The sequence below is a fragment of the Pongo pygmaeus genome, chromosome 15 (assembly GCF_028885625.2).
Source record: "Pongo pygmaeus isolate AG05252 chromosome 15, NHGRI_mPonPyg2-v2.0_pri, whole genome shotgun sequence".
NCBI classification, from domain to species: domain Eukaryota; kingdom Metazoa; phylum Chordata; class Mammalia; order Primates; family Hominidae; genus Pongo; species Pongo pygmaeus.
In genome coordinates, this window is record NC_072388.2 from 29,261,158 (window position 1) to 29,274,840 (window position 13,683).

At 40.2% G+C, this 13,683-nt stretch overlaps 1 protein-coding gene across 4 annotated transcripts in view; it reads right to left on the reverse strand.

Annotated features, from left to right (window-relative positions):
• Nucleotides 1-13,683, reverse strand: part of STRN3 (striatin 3) — a 129,996-nt gene that overhangs the window by 68,051 nt on the left and 48,262 nt on the right. The gene's annotated exons all lie outside the window — the stretch shown is intronic.

Consider the following 13,683-nt stretch of genomic DNA (forward strand, 5'->3'; position numbering starts at 1 on the left):
AAAGAGGCCGGGAGCAGTGGCTCACACCTGTAATCCCAGCACTTTGGGAGCCTGAGGCAGATGGATCACCTGAGGTCAGGAGTTCAAGACCAGCCTGGCCAACATCATGAAACCCCATCTCTACTAAAAAAATTAGCCAGGCATAGTGGCAGGTGCCTGTAATCCCAACTACTCAGGAACCTGAGGAACGAGAATCACTTGTACCAGCCTGGGTGACAAAAGTGAAACTCCATCTCAAAAAAAAAAAAAACCCAACAAACAAAAGTGCATGGGGCCAGACATCTGTAATCCCAGTGCTTTGGGATGCTGAGTGTTAAGATATGAGTTCTAAATTTCTTTTCAAAGAATATGTCAGTATGTTCAATTCTTTGCCTTCTACTTTTAAACTTAACTTCCTCGTAAAGCAATCTTTTTCGATTACCCGCTCCACCCTGACTCATTCCAATTACCTACTCCACCCTGACTCACCTGCTCCACTCTACATTCCAATCACCTGCTCCACCCTGACTCATTCCAATTACCTGCTACCTGCTCTGCCCTGACCCCCGCCAAAGCATTCACCCCGTCATTCTCTTTAAATTAGCCAATTGGAATTAGTTTAGCCTGTGCGTCTAACCCTAGCCAACAGGGGAGCAACACGGCAGCAAAGGGTCACGTGCGGCAGGGATAAGAACCCCTTCCCCTCCCTTGTCCAAGTGTGTGCTCACCACTGTTCCATCTGTAAGGGTGCACCCTTCTATACAGAAGTAACTTGCCTTGCTGAGAATTAAAAAGAAAATTTTATATCTGAGTGTATTTCTTTTGTGGCACAGAAACTCTATATATAACAATTTGGGGGCTCATCCGGGATTACATTCCCCACCAGGGACAGTCTCTGGTTCTCTCTTGTGAGGAGGTGCACTCTGCCCTATTGTGGCAGCCTCAGGGATGAGAAATCAAGACCCACCCAGTGCGAGGAACAACCCGAGCTCTCAACAACGCAGAGTGGGGGACTGGCCAGCAACCTAGCTTAAAGGATCCTCACATACTGCTGCGATGACTGTGCACAGGCCAAGGAAGGAGAAGCCGCAGGAGCCGGTAAAGTACTTCCTTTGTGGTCAAATTCTGGAGGACTAAATGTGTGCGTGCATGAATGATCATCAACAACCCTGCTTGCGGTGTTGTGTGTTTGGTGACAAGTCCTACTGCTGGACGGAGTGAGTGGGTCCTCTCCGCAGTTCCATAGCTACCTCATATGGCTTAAAGCGAATCCTGCCATGGGATTTATACCAGCACGCCAACACAAAGAGGGGCCTAATTCTCCCTTAGGGGAGCAGCCAGAGATGACAGCACGAGTGGGAAGTGTGCAAAGGACCTTCAGAAGGGGAAAGGGAGGAAACAGGTCAACCTCCCAGGACAAGCAAGACAAGCACCCCCTAGTTTGAGGGGTTGAGCCTTCCGGGACAGGCAAGGCAAGACACCCCTGGTTTGAGGGGTTGAGCCTTCCGGGACACGCAAGGTGAGACATCCCTGGTGTTAAGGGGTTGAGCCTTCCGTTAATTTCAAGGGTTGAACCTGACACAACCCCCAATCCCCCCGCCTTTTCCTTTCTTCTTGGGTATTAGAGTAGCTCCACTCCTACAGGTCCCTACCCTAGAGGCAGAGGGACACAGAGGGGAAAGAGAGGCAGAGAGAGGGAGGAAAGAGAGGTGGTGGGGGGGAAAGAGGCAGAGAGAGGCGAAAGAGGCAGAGAGACAGAGAGTCAGAGAGAGAGAAAGAGACAAAGTCAAAGAGAGAAAGAGAAAAATAGAAGTAGTAAAGAAAAAAACAGTGTACCCTATTCCTTTAAGAGCCAGGGTAAATTTAAAACCTATAGTTAATAATTGAAGGTCTTCTCCGTGACCCTATAACACTCCAATACCACCTCGCTGTCAGTGTAAACAAGGGCATAGCCCGAAAGCACTGAGGCCACTGACAACCCGTAGCCTTCCTATCAAAAATCCTTAACCCAGTAACCCGCGGAGGGCCCAAATGCATTCTATCTGTAGCGGCAACTGCTTTGCTAACAGAAGAAAGTAGAAAAATAACTTTTAGAGGAAACCTCATTGTGAGCACACCTCACCAGTTCAGAACTACCCTAAGTCAAAAAGCAAAAAGGTAGCTTACTAACTCAAAAATCTTAAATTATAAGGCTATTCTGTTAGAAAAAGATGATTTATCGTTAACCACTGAAAATTCCCTTAACCCAGAAGGTTTCTTAACAGGGGACTGAAATCTTAATTACCATACAAAGATCCGACCAGACCTAGGAGGAAGCCCCTTCAGGACACGACTATAGATGGTTCCTCCTGGGTGATTGGGGTGGGAGGGGGAACAACAGGTATTCAGTAATTGATAGGGAAACTCCTGCAGAAGCAGTCAGGAAAACTGCCTAATAACTGGTCTGCTCAAACGTGCAAGCTATTTGCACTCAGCCAAGCCTTAAAGTACTTACAAAACTAGGAAGGAACCATCTATACCAATTCTAAGTTAATTTGGACTAAACAGGGTCTTATTAATAATAAAGAATAATTGAAATCCCAAACTTAGAAGGTTTTCAACAAAAGTAGTTTGCTAAAAGTTAACAGTGTAACATGTATTATCCTAACTTCTAATCTTATGGCCTTAGACAGTCTAGTTCACCAACATGAAGTTCACTTCAGAAAAGAATGATTATCATCTTCAAAAAAAAAAAAAAGAAATTGGGGGAACAGAATTTATGTAAAAAGAACATTATATGGTAAATTCTTGTCCTAAAATAAGATTAACTGGTTTTAAAAAAAAGCCAGGCATGGTGGCTCACGCCTGTAATCCCAGCACTTTGGGAGGCCGAGGCGGGCGGATCACGAGGTCAGGAGATCGAGACCACCCTGGCTAACACAGTGAAACCCCGTCTCCACTAAAAATACAAAAATTAGCCGGGCATGGTGGCGGGTGCCTGAGCACTTGGGAGGCTGAGGAAGGAGAATGGCATGAACCCAGGAGGCAGAGTTGTAGTGAGCCAAGAAGGCACCACTGCACTCCATCCTGGGCGACAGAGCAAGACTCCATCTCAAAAAAAAAAAAAAAAGGATGTTTGCGGCAAGTCAGAAAGTTGAGGCATGTTGAAGAATTATCTGTGAAAGTCGTGGAGAAAAAAAAAGGTTATAAAAGGAAATTTATGCAAGAAATGTTGTATAATTTAAAAGTAATTAAGCCTCCTAAATGTAAAACTATAGAAGAAACAGTTTATGTGCAAAGTGTGTAAGGAAAGTAAAATATACTTTTGGTAAACAGACTATAAGGAGGCATAAGAATCTGAATTTTCACCTACATTAAAAGGTTAAAAAAATATGTATTTTGTTTCAAAGGTTTAAGCAAGTTTTAAAACGTTAATTGTAAAGGAAATTCTGTATGTAAACATATTAGCCAAAGAGGTATCATCCAGTTTTTCTCTGAACTGGATATTAAAACAAAAGCATAACAGGTTTTTCTTAAAGCACTAACCTGCTGTTTAACAAAAATTATAAAAAAGGTTAAAAAGAGTCTATAAGCCAGGTGCGGTGGCTCGCGCCTGTAATCCCAGCACTTTGGGAGGCGGAGGAGGGCAAATCATGAGGTCAGGAGATCAAGACCATCCTGGCTAACATGGTGAAACACCATCTCTACTAAAAATACAAAAAAAATTAGCCAGGCATGGTGGCAGGTGCCTGTAGTCCCAGCTACTCGGGAGGCGGAGGCAGGAGAATGGCGTGAACCCGGGAGGCGGAGCTTGCAGGGAGCTGAGATCGCGCCACTGCACTCCAGCCTGGGCCACAGAGTGAGACTCTGTCTCCAAAAAAAAAAAAAAGTCTACAAAAATCTTACCTTATGGTCAGATATTAAGAATTGGATAAATATGTCTACAAGGTTTTATTAAAATTAACATTAATAACACTAATATAAAAGTGAAATTCAGCTTATTTGGTATAAAAATCATACAGGAAGCATTGTTAAATATAAAATGGTTGTTTGGCTTTCTTTGGTCTAAAAACTAATAAAAATAGGTGCTAAAGGAAATTTCTCAGTAAGAAGGCACCAAAGACTATATATAAAGTGCACTGTTGATGTCCCCACATTTAAAACAAAAGGTCAATTTCTTAGAAATTATATACTTGGTTTATCTTCCACTTTCCTTTCCCTCAAAACTAAAAGTCTTTTAGCACAGGTACAACCCCTAGAATTTCCAGTAAACCAGCACCAGCCTGAAGATCACCTTCTCATCAAAGAGTGGAAAGAAGAAAAACTCGAGCCAGCATGGGAAAGACCCTACCTTGTGCTGCTAACCAAACCACCGAGACTGCTGTTCGTACAGCGAAAAAGGGATGGACTCTTCCAAACCTAAGTCAAAGCGCCACCCCCTCCAGAGTCGTGGACCACAGTCCCAGGGGAAAACCCTACCAAACCAAAGCTAAGAAAAATTTAACTTTTTCATCTATTGTATTACTCTTCTTTTCTCACTCTATTGCTGACCATCTGGTTATTAACACCAAGTCAATTTTGCCTCAAACTACTGCATTTAATGCTTGCCCTGTTATACCCTGTGGGGACTTGCCAAGTCAAAGACAGCTCTCTATTTCAGAAAAGTACCTTGTCCCTCCTGACTCTCCTCAGAATGGGCTAGTAAATTGGGACCTTTTAATCCAGGGAAATTTCGATAAAGACCCGAGTGTCAACCAGGTGTCTTGCCCCCCGATGTAGAGCTTTTATGCCGTAGTTGGTCCAACGTTCTGTGGACCACTAAAGAGCAAGGATAGACTGCCCCAACCAGTTTTTGTAATTTCCTAAAACCATACATTCATTTCACTAAAGGGACAGCCCCCCCAGCTCTCAGCTAAACCAATGCAACCCTATACAGGCTACTATTTCAAGCCCCCAAAGTTCTCCTCTTTTCTAAGCCAGTTCCCTTCTTTACGCCAGTTTTATGGTATGGGGGCTGAGGTTTCAAGGACAGACCCTATTGGATTCCTTAAAATGCATTTCTTTGATCCCCCACCACCTGCACCGGCTTCTAAGCCTTTTTCCAAAACCTCTCACAAAGGAACTACTGTTCCTCCTCCATCTAACGACAAGGCCAAGATAGCGATGGTAAAAGTTAAAGACTTAAAACAAACTTTGGCAATTGAGACAAGATACCAATATGTAAATGCCTGGTTGGAATGGATCAAATATTCCATCCGTACATTAAACAAAAGCAATTGTTATGTTTGTGCGCACGGCAGGCCAGAGGCCCAGATTTTCCCCTTTCCACTAAGGTGGTCCTCCAGTCAACCAGGCATGGGCTGCATGGTAGCTCTTTGCCAGGATTCTACAGCCTGGAGTAATAAGTCTTGCCAAGCTGTCTCTCTGCTATATCCTGAAATCCGGCACCCTGTGGGTCAGCCCCCGAGGGCCATCCAGCCTCCATCTCCCAACACTAAGTTCACTTTGTGTCTCTCACAACATGGAGGAAACTTAGTGTTCCTTGGAGACCTGAAGGGATGAAGTGAGCTTAAGAATTTAAGAGCTTATCAGTCAGTCAGCCCTTGTTCATCCCCGAGCAGATATGTGGTGGTATTGCGGTGGACCTTTAGTGGACACTCTGCCAAATAACTGGAGTGGCACTTGTGCTTTAGCCCAATTGGCTATCCCTTTCACCCTGCCATTTCATCAACCAGAGAAAGGAAAAGTAAGACATCATAAAGTGAGAGAAGCCCCTTATAGGTCTTTCAACTCTCACATCTATTTAGACACAATTAAAGTCCCATGGGGAATACCAGATCAATTTAAAGCCCAAAATCAAATAGCTGAAGGATTTGAGTCAGTATTTTGGTGAGTGACAAAAATGTAGATTGGATAAACTACATCTATTACAACCAACAGCGATTTATTAACTACACTAGAGATGCTGTTAAAGGAATAGCTGAACAATTAGGGGCTACCAGCTAGATGGCTTAGGAAAATAGGATAGCCTTAGACATGATATTAGCAGAAAGAGGAATTTGCGTCATGATTAAAACTCAATGTTATACCTTCATCCCAAACAGCACCGCCCCTAATAAAAGTATAACAAAAGCACTGCAAGGTCTCACTGCTCTATCCAATGAGTTAGACAGCAACTCTGGGGTAAATGACCCCTTTACAGGATGGCTAAAAAAAAAAGTAGTTCAGTAAATGGAAAGGAATAATAGCCTCAATTCTTCCCTTGCAGCCATAATAGCTGTACTTATTCTTGTCAGGTGCTGTGTCATACCATGCATCTGTAAGTAGATGCAGAGGCTCATAAAAATGGAACTTACTAAAACCTCCCTTAACTATCCTCCACCTTATCCAGAGAAGCTTCTTCTTTTAGAAAGTCAAGCAAAACAACTAAGCCAAGACATGTTAAAAAAAAGTTTGAAAAGAAAGCTGTAAGGAAACACAAGGGGAGGGATTGTTAGATATGAGTTCTAAATTTCTTTTCAAAGAATATGTCAGTATGTTCAATTCTTTGCCTTCTACTTTTAAACTTAACTTCCTCGTAAAGCAATCTTTTTCGATTACCCACTCCACCCTGACTCACCTGCTCCACTCTACATTCCAATCACCTGCTCCATCCTGACTCATTCCAATTACCTGCTACCTGCTCTGCCCTGACCCCCGCCAAAGCACTCACCCTGTCATTCTCTTTAAATTAGCCAATCGGAATTAGTTTAGCCTGTGCGTCTAACCCTAGCCAACAGGGGAATGACACAGAAGCAAGGGGCCACATGCATCAGGGATAAAGAACCCCTTCCCCTCCCTCGTCCAAGTGTACGCTCACCATTGTTCCATCTGTAAGGGCGCACCCTTCTATACAGAAGTAACTTGCCTTGCTGAGAATTAAAAAGAAAGTTTTATATTCAACTGTTATTTCTTTTGCGGCACCGAAACTTTATATATGACACTGAGACAGGAGGATCACTTGAGGCCAGGAGTTCGAGAACAGCCTAGGCAACATGGCAAGACCCCATCTCTACAAAAAATTAAAAAAAAAAAAATTGGGTGGGTATGGTGGTGCACACCTGTAGTCCCAGCTACTTGGGAGGCTGAGTGGGGAGGAAAGCTTGAGCCCAAGAGTTTGACGTTACAATGAGCTATGACTGCGCCACTGCACTCCAGCTGGGCAAAAGAGCAAGACCCTATCTCTGTTTAACTTGTAATGGAGTATAACTTGTAATGCCTCCCACAACGAAAAGTGTTTCTACATTGAACTTACAGCAAACAACAGAGCTATATAATATTTATTTCAGAATCATAATTGTAAAGATTAGGCCGGGCGCGCGCTCACGCCTGTAATCCTAACACTTTGGGAAGACAAGGCGAGTGGATCACCTGAGGTCAGGAGTGCGAGATCAGCCTGGCCAACATGGTGAAACCCTATCTCTACAAAAAATCCAAAAATCAGCCAGGTGTGGTGGCACCCACCTGTAATCCCAGTCACTCAAGAGGGTGAGGCAGGAGAATCACTTGTACCCGGGAAGCAGAGGTTACAGTGAGCTGAGACTGCACCACTGCACTCCAGCCTGGGTGACAAAGCGAGACTCTGTCTCAAAAAAAAATTTTTTTAATTGTAAAGATTAGAATAACTTAATTATAGATTCCAGTTTAGCTCTTTTGTAACTGCAGAATTATATTTTGCTACTGTTTTATTAGAATATTTTAAAATGTCATCTTGAAATACATATGTATATTTTAAGCCCTGATACAACGATAAAAGAACACTGTCAAGATGTGTACATTGTTTATTTTCTCTGTAAGAATCACACCTTTTAAACTAAACAAATTATCTATAATGGAAGTGATTAATGATTTATGAGCAAGCTGGTTTTGCCAGACATTATATACAAACTTTGATACACTACAGAATGCTTTATTACACTTAGGAAATTCTCATCTAACCTGAACTTACATTCCAGTGAGAACAATTGATGTGTTGTTAGTAAAGTGAACACACCAAAAATCATAATAAAATAAGTAAAAAACAAGACAATCTCCAACAACTTAACTTTACAACTTAAGAAACTAGAAAAAGAACAAACTAAACCAAAAGCCAGTAGAGGCAAATAAAGATTGGAGCAGAGATCAATGAAACAGAATAGAAAAAAAAATTATTGAAAACAAAAGTCAAATCTTCGAAAAGATCAAAAAAACTGACAACCCTTTAGCTGGGGGGGAGGTGGAGAGAAGGGGACAGAGAGGGAGAGGGGGACAAAGAGACAGAGAGAGAGAGGGAGGGAGGAAGAGGAGAGACTCAAATTACTAAAATCAGATATTAAAGTTAAATTGGGAACCATCAATTCCACACAAATAAATCTCCCAACAAAGAAAAGCCCTGAATCTGATAGCTTCACTGGTGAATTCCACCAGCATTTAAATAACACCAATCTTTCTCAAACTTTTCCAAAAATCTGAAGAGAAAGGAATACTACCCAACTCATTCTATGAGGCCAGCACTGCCCCTGATAACCAAAGGCAGACAAAGACACTAAAGAAACTATAGACCAATCAACATCCCCTGTGAACACTGATACTAAAATTCTCAACAAAATACTAGCAAACTGAATTCAGCAGCATACTAAAAGAATTACACATCATGACCAAGAGGGATTTATTCCTGTAATGAAAGTATAATTCAAGATATGAAAATCAAGCAATGTAAGAAAGTACATTAACAGAATGAAGGAAAAAGTCATAATTATCTTAGTGCAGAAAAAGCACTGGACAGAATTCAACACCCTTTCATGATAACACTCCACACACAAGAAACAGAAGAAAACTACCTCATCATAATAAAAGCCATATATGAAAAACCTACAGCTAACATACTCAATGATGAAAGACTGAAAGCGTTTTCTCTAAGATCAGGAACAAAGCAAGGAAATCCACTTTCACACTTCTATTCAATATAGTACTAGAATTCCTATCAATTAGGAAACAGAAATAAAAGGCAACCAAACTGTAAAGGAAGAAATAAAACTATGTTCACAGATATGATGTAGAAACTCAAAAGATTCCATAATAATCTATGAGAACTAATAAATGAATCCAGCAAAGTAATAGAATACAAAATCAACACAGAAAAATCAGTTTCATTTTTATACACTAACAATGAACAATCTGAAAAGATAATTAAGAAAATAATTCCATTCACAATAGCACCAAAAAGAATATCTAGGAATTAACCAAGGATGTGAAAGACTTACATAATGAAAACTATAAAACAATGTTGAAAGAAATTAAGACATAAATAAATGAAACACATCTCATGTTAATGGATTATAAGACTTAATACTATTAAAATGTCAATACTCAAAGCAATCCACAGATTCAATGCAATCCTTATCAAAATCCCAACTTTATTTCTGCAGAAAACAGAAAAATCCATCATAAAATTCATATGGAATCTCAAGGAACCCCAAATAGCATAACTACAAAAAAAAAAAAAAACCTTGAAAATGATGAATAAATAAAACAAATATTTGTCAGGTGCTATGGCACACGCCTGTAGTCCCAGCTACTCAGGGGGCTGAGGCAGGAGGATCACTTCAGCCTGGGGGTAGTAGAGGCTACAGTGAGCTGACATTGTGCCACTACACTCCACCCTGGGTGACAGAGTAAGACTGTCTTAAAACAAAAATAAACAAACAAACAAATAGAAGGAAACACTTCATTGCCAAAAAATGCTAACAAAGTGAGCACATGCTGTTGGAAAAATGACACAGACTTGCTTGACACAGAGTTGCCACAAACCTTCAAACTGTAAAAAACTCAGTATCTGCAAATGCACTAATGTGAAGTATGCCTACACTATGAGGTGCCTGTGCTGCCTGTGAAGCAATATAATATTATGTGAAAGGTGACTTCATTCAGTAGCCCCACTACTGGTTATCTACCCAGAGGAAAAGAAATTATTATATGAAAAAGACACTTATACACGCATGCTTATAGCAGCACAATTCACAACTGCAAAAATACCAGCCTAAATGTCCATCAACCAATGAGTGGATAAAGAAAATGTGATATACCATGGAATACTACTTAGCCATAAGAAGGAATGAAATAATGGCATTTGCAGCAATCTGGATGGAGCTCGAGAGACCATTATTCTAAATGAAACAACTCAGGAATGGAAAACCAAACACTATATGTTCTCATAACTGGGAGCCAAGCTATGGGGACGCAAAGACATAAGAATGATATAATGAACTTTGGAGACTTGAGAGGAAAAATGGGAGGGGGGTGAGGGACAAAAGACTACACAATGGGTACAGTGTACACTGCTCAGATGACAGGTGCGCCAAAATCTCAGAAATCACCACAAAGAACTTTACCATGCAACCAAATGCTACCTATTCCCCCCTACTGAAAAAAAAAAAAAAAAGAAGAAGAAGAAAGAAGAAAGAGAAAGAAAAGAAAGGAAAAGAAAAGAAAAGAGAAGTAGACTTGAAGCCTGGGCAATATAGCCAGACTGCATGTCTACAAAACTTTTATTTAAAAAATTAGCCAGGTGTGGTGGCACATGTCTATAGTCCCAGCTATCTGGGAAGCTGATGTGAGAGGACCACTTGAACTCAGGAGATCAAGGCTACAAGTGAGCTATGATGGTGCCACTGCACTCCAGCCTGGGTGACAGAGACAGACCCTGGCTCTTTAAAAAAAAAAAAGTGGACTTGAATTAGTTGTAAATGTTTTATAAGTTCTAGGATAACTACTAAAAGAAACATTTTTAAACTATAGTTCATATGCTAAGACAGCAGAGAAAATGCAGTCATATAAAATTCTCAAACCAGAGAAGGCAGAAAAAGAGTATTATAAACAAAGAACAAGTACAAAAATAGAAAAGAGTTACCAACAAGGTACTAACCCAACTGCATCAATAATCACTTTAAATGTGAATTATTTAAATAAGCCAATCAAAAGAGACTGTTGTAGTGAATTAAAAAAATAAAATGCCAGACAGGTTGCCTACAATAAATTTTATTTAAGTATAAACACACAAAATAACAAAAAGTAAATGGATGGGGAGAGTTATACCATGCAAACATTAATTTTTTAAAAGTGGGAATAGTTACATTAATTTCAGACGAAGCAGACTTCGGAACAAGGAAAGTATCCAGGATAAAGAGGGATATTACATAACGAAAGAGGTCAATTCTCCAAGAACACAACCCTTAGTGTGACAAAATAGAAGAAGCAAAAATTGAGAAATACATGAATCCACTATTATAGCTGGAAACTATAACACTCCTCTACCAGTAACTGAGAGATCCAGCAAGGCAGAAAACCAGTAAAGATGTAGTTCAACTGAACAGCATCATCAATCAGCTGGATCTAATTGATACCTACACAGTACTTTATCCAAGAACAGCAGAACAACATTATTTTCAAACTCACATGGAATGTTCATCAAGAAAAACATTTTGGACCATAAAACACACCTTAACAACTTTAAAAGATTAGAATTCATACAGTGTACTATCAGACCACAAAAGAATTAAATCTAAAAATCAGTAACAGAAAGATAATTAGAAAATCCCAGAATATAGGAAATTAAACATACTTGTAAGTGAAACATTGGTCAAAGAAGTATCAGGATAAGTTTTAAAATATTTTAGCCAGGTACTGTGGCTCACACCTGTAATACTAGCACTTTGGGAGGCCAAGGTGGGGAGATTACCTGAACTCAGGAGTTTGAGACCAGCCTGGCCAACATGGTGAAACCCCATCTCTACTAAAAATACAAAAATTGACTGGACATGGTGGCATAAGCCTGTAATCCCAGCACTTTGGGAGGCCGAGGCAGGTGGATCACATGAGATCAGGAGTTTGAGACCAGCCTGGCCAACATGGTGAAACCCTGTCTCTACTAAAAATACAAAAAATTCGCTGGGTACGGTGGTGGGTGGCTGTAATCCCATCTACTTGGGAGGCCGAGGCAGGAGAGTCGCTTGAACCCGGGAGGCAGAGGCTGCAGTGAGCAGATATCATGCTAGTGCACTCCAGCCTGGGCAACAAGAGCGAAACTCTGTTTCAAAATAAATACATAAATGAAAAAAAAAGAGAAAGATTTGAAACCAATTTAGCTTCCATCTTAGGAAAGCAAAGAACAGCATTATAAACAAAAGAAATAATAAAAAATAGAACACAGAAATCAAAAAAATTACCATAGAAAAATCAATAAAACTAGTTCATTGAAAAGACCATTAAAATGGATTAAACTCTAGCCAGGCAAGCAAAAAAGGGAGGGACGACGGAGAAAGGGGAAGAAAGAGGAGAAAGAAGACACAAACTACTAATATCAGAAATGAGGCCGGGCATGGTGGCTCAATGCCTGTAATCCCAGCACTCTGGGAAGTTGAGGTGTGTAGATTACCTGACGTCAGGAACTCAAGACCAGCCTGGACAACATGGTGAAATCCCATCTCTACTAAAAATACAAAAAAAAAAAAAAAAAATTAGCCAGGTGTGGTGGTGGGTGCCTGTCATCCCAGCTACTTGGGAGGCTGAGGCAGGAATCGCTTGAACCCAGAAGGCAGAGGTTGCAGTAAGCAGAGATTCACACCATTGCTCTCCAGCCAGGGAAACAAAGCAAGACTTCATCTCGGGAAAAAAAAAAAAAAATGAAAGAAGGGTCCTCATTATTGAACCCATGGACATTAAAAGGAAAATAAAAATTATAAACAGCTTAATGCCCACAAATTTGATAACTAAGATGAAGTGGATCAATTCCTTGAAAGACACATTCTACAAAAACTCACATAAGGAGCAATAAATGATATGAATGGATCCATATATACTAAAGAAATGGAACCAACTATAATTAATAATCTTCAAAAATAAAAAGCATCATGCCCAGATGGGCTCTAGGGTGAATTCTACTAAACATTTAAGAATGAAATACCAATTCTCTACAATCTCTTCCAGAAAACAGAAGCAAAAGGAACACTTACTAATTCACTTGATGAAGCCAGCATTATCCAAATACCAAAACCAGATAAATATACTAGAAGAAAGGAAAACGACAAACATATCTCTCATGAGCATAGATGCAAAACTCCTTAATAAAATATTAGCAAACTGAATCCAACAAAGTAGGATTTATTCCAGGCATACTAGAGTGATTCAACATTCAAAACTGTGTTACTATAACACATCATTAATTGGTTAAACAAGCTAAAGAAGAAATATCAATAGATATAGAAAAGAACAAAATCTTATACCCATTCATGACAAAAACTCTCAATAAATAGGAATAAGGGGAACATCCTCAACTTAATAAAGGACCTCTATGAAAAACCTACAGCTAAATATCATATTTAATTATGAAAAAGTAGATGCTTTTCCCCCTAAGACTGGGAAGAAGGCAAGGATCTCCTCTTTCATCACTCCTATTCAACATCATACTCAAAGTCCTAGCTAATGCAAGAGATGAGAAAAGAAGAGGTATACAGATTGAGAAGGCAGAAATAGAACTGTTTGCGGATGACCTGACTGCCTATGTTAAAAATCCTAAAACATCAATAGAAAGAACCCTGGATCAAAGAAGCAATTATAAAGCTAGGTGTGGTGGCTAACACTTGTAAGCCCAGAACTTTGAGAGGCCAGGGCAGACAGATCACTTGAGCTCAGGAGTTCGAGACCAGCCTG